At 36.5% G+C, this 3,971-nt stretch overlaps 1 protein-coding gene across 1 annotated transcript in view; it reads left to right on the forward strand.

Moving 5' to 3' along the window:
* LOC110018773 (vacuolar protein sorting-associated protein 51 homolog) overlaps positions 1-3,971 on the forward strand; it is a 129,371-nt gene that overhangs the window by 15,875 nt on the left and 109,525 nt on the right. The gene's annotated exons all lie outside the window — the stretch shown is intronic.

Consider the following 3,971-nt stretch of genomic DNA (forward strand, 5'->3'; position numbering starts at 1 on the left):
TCCTCTCTTTGGGCTTCTTTGGGCTATGTTTATGAGGCTAAAATATTGTGCTAATATTCATCCTTCCTTGGTCTCTTGGAAGGTTGGAGATTCTCATATTTGCTAGAGATACAACAAATGGTTTCATTTTTTGGGATATTGGAGGGGAACATTTCCTTCAAGAATGAAAATTGGGGTTTTTCTCACAATTCTAGCTTATCTCACTCCCCTCATTCTAACTCTTTATTGGTCTCTGATTTCTTTGATAATGAAGGTTGAGATTTTTCTAAATTATGATCTACGGTTGGGGAACAAAATGCAAAGCATATACTCACAATCCCCATCACTCCTACTCATAGAGATCTCCCCATGTGGAAAAGAAGCAATTCTCTCTCAATTTGCAAGCTCATTTATGACACTCTACACTCACATCGTGACTGGATATGGGGGAACTGGATTTGACATAAATATTTATCTTCTTATATATCCTTTTTTCTTTGGCGTTATCTTATGTCGTTAATCTCATTGGATGACATTCTTAAGCTTAAGGGCTTGCAATTAGCCTCTAGATGCCCATGTATAGAATGAAGGAGGAGGATATACCACACATTTTCTTTGAGTGTGCTTTCTCTTTGGAGGTCTGGGATATGATTGACACTCACTTTGGTTTCTCTTGGACACATAAAAGATCTTTAACTAGTTATTTATGGCAATAGAAGGATTTTGATGCTCGTAAGGAGAGGTTTCCCCTCCCTTTATTGGTTTTGTGGTTCTTTTGAAACTCCAGAAACAGTTTTAAGTATCACACCTCCCCCCCCTCTATTACTATGGTTGCTGCATATGTGATTGTCTATTATAACCTATTATAATAAAGCTCTATTATAATAAAGCTTTAAGAGCTAGCTCTTCCGTGGTTAAAACCACTAAGGTCCCTCGGCTTATTTTGTGGGCTCACCCGCATGCTAATTATGTGAAATTAAATGTTAATGGCTGTTGACATGCTAACTATGCTACAGTTGGGGGTAATTTTGAGGGGAAATGCCTTGTCTTTTTCGCTTCCCCAGTTATTGCCGAAACTTCTTTGGCTGTTGAATGTTGGAGAGTCTTTTTTGGCTTTAGTGGTGGCCAACATATTCAATTTTCATAAGCTGGAGGTGGAGATGGATTAAAAAATGCTTTATGATATTTTGGTTGGTACTACTTCTCCTCTTTGGGATTTAATTGATATTTTAAAAAGAATAATGACCCTTATAGCTGGAAAACATCTTGAGGTTAAATGAAAGTTTATTCATAGAGATAACAACTCCCCTGCGGACTGGCTTGCCAAAAATGCAGGGGAGACTTGTCACGTTGGCACACATCCCACTGCTCCTCTTCGGAGACTTATCATTGGAGATACCTTAAATCTCCCTTACATTCGGTTCTAAGATTTCATGTGTTTTGGCCATCAACTGTTCGGTTAGCTTGTACTATGCTGAATTTTCTCTTTTGGTTTCCCTCTTTTTGTTTGGCTTGGCTGGTTTTGTCATGTATTACAGGAGGATCTCATTTTTGAAGACACAGGCTGGGATGGAGTCCTTGCTCTTGGATGCGGCACAAAGGACGCCTCCTTTACGTGACTTTTTCTCTTTTGTTTCCATTCAAATACTTCCAAGATATACAAGCACACAAGATTACTATTTTTATTTTGGTTTCTTTTCTTTGGTTTTCTGGGTATACCTGTATTTTGGAGACTATTTTTTGCGTGAGTTGTACTTAGGGAAGAGGGACCCCTAGGGGTGAGAAATGTATTTTTTGTGTTTTCTAGATGGGGACCATCCCCCCTAACATTGTACTTTCTTTTTAATTATTAACGCGTAGGGAGCCACCGCTGCTCTTTCCAAAAAAAATAAAAAAATAAATAAATAAATATATATATATATATATATATAATAGGATCAAAGAACTACTTGTTCAACTCAATCAAGATAGAGTGATTAACGCGTGGGGTGCCCCCGCTGCTCTTTCCAAAAAAAATAAAAAAATAAATAAATAAATATATATATATATATATATATAATAGGATCAAAGAACTACTTGTTCAACTCAATCAAGATAGTTAAAAGTTTTTTTAAATAAGATAATATTTTGCCCAATAGACAATCATTGTTTATAAATATTTTAATTAATATTTTGCAAAGCTAATGCTCATGTAATCCTCTTCTAAGGGGAAAAAAATCATCTTTTTCTTCAATTTCCAATTACTCGGACACAAACTTCATATATCAAAAGAAAAAAAACAAATATTTATCAAGCATCATTAATTATAGCAAAAAAACTCAATAACCTACCTTCATTATAGGTGGCTTGACAAAGCAACAATCCTTCAAACCAATGTAATTCGAGCTTCAGAATCTCCCTCACTGAGAAACTCCTCGTCCCCCTTGCCCGCCGCTTCACGCACAATGTTCAGGGCATCACGAGCCTCCAAAGAGTCGGCATTGGCCTCATCTTCTCGGTGCTTGCCATGGCGATCGCTACAGTGGTTGAGATGTGAAGGAGAGAGCGGAGAAAGATCTTTTCTACGACGGCAGGAGTGTGGGAGCGGCAGCGTTAGAATTGTGGAATAGAGTCGCCAGATCCTTCATGTCGACAGTGGGGTAGAAGGATGAATCGCAGGAGCGAGGGTAGTATAGCAATCGGGAGACAGAAATGCGGGACGCTGGGTAGTATTCACGTTCGACGTCTAATGCATTTTAAAAACGCCGTTTTCTGAAACTCACCTAAAACGTTCGAAACTAACGCCTTCACGATGTTTTGAAAACGTACACTCGACAAATAAGCTGCCTCAAATGCACCCTTAATGACATGTAAAAATTAATCAAATGATATAAAAAATTTTGCTTATAAAAATGTAAAAAAGAAAAATCTGATGTTAAATATGTAAATGCATAAGAATTGGATGGTACGTGAGTAAATATTTAAAAAAAAATTAAATTTAGGTGTTAGATATGTAAATAAATAAGAATTGGGCGGTTTGTATGTAAATGCCCCATTTTCCTAAAATTCCATAGCTTGGCTGCTGAGGTTAAAAATGTATATACAAAAGAATTTTGTGGCATGTATGTAAATGCCCCTAAAGTCTACTCGCATGACCTGCTCCAACTTTTCTCCATTTAGTTTTGTGACTTTTTTTTCATATCACCATATTGAGAAAAGCTCGATCATTGATCCTCTATAAAAACAAAAAAAGGGAGATAACTTTTAAGCTTTCAGCTTAACCACTCATTTGTGATTTTTTGTGAAGCATAAATTATTTTATTTTCAGTTCAATTGAAGATATTTAAAATAAAAAAAAAAATAATTTTGGAAATTTTAGTTCGAGCTGAACACAAGCTTAATTCAAACAAATGAGTTTGAATCGAGCCAAACACTGTCGACGCTTAAAAGGGGGGAAAAGAGAGTTTTTTTTTTTTTATAAGGTTTGGGGGTCGCCCGTAAGAAGCTGTCGGTCGCCGGAATCGAAATCCCGTCGCCCGCTTCGGAAGGACTTTTTAATTTACGTATATATATATAATTTTAGAAAAATATGAAATCAAACTGACCTCATATTTTCCATAGTTTAAATGAAAGAACACTCAACCTCAAATCCTGTATCTACCCCAAGGGATAAACACAAGACTTGAAGGTGAGACTCGATCAAATAAACTAAGAAAGATATGACATCCGTTTGGGTCTGCGAAACCGTTTTATTTGCCGACAAGTTCCCATATTTAATATAAAAAATTAAATAGGGTTTATTTTAAGCTGGGTTCGGAAAAGCTCCCTATAAGGGCAAGCCCCTATAGTTAATTACATCTTAAATGACCAAAGTCACCTAAGAAAACTCTCGATAAAAAGCAGGGGATAATGTCTTCAAAGAGGTCAAAAGGATAGGACTTTACAACGAAATCGGACAAAGAGGTGTGAAGGGGGAAAAACTCAAATCTGGAACATTGTTAAGGAATCCAAAT

The sequence above is a fragment of the Phalaenopsis equestris genome, unplaced genomic scaffold (assembly GCF_001263595.1).
Source record: "Phalaenopsis equestris unplaced genomic scaffold, ASM126359v1 Scaffold000036, whole genome shotgun sequence".
Classification (NCBI taxonomy): domain Eukaryota; kingdom Viridiplantae; phylum Streptophyta; class Magnoliopsida; order Asparagales; family Orchidaceae; genus Phalaenopsis; species Phalaenopsis equestris.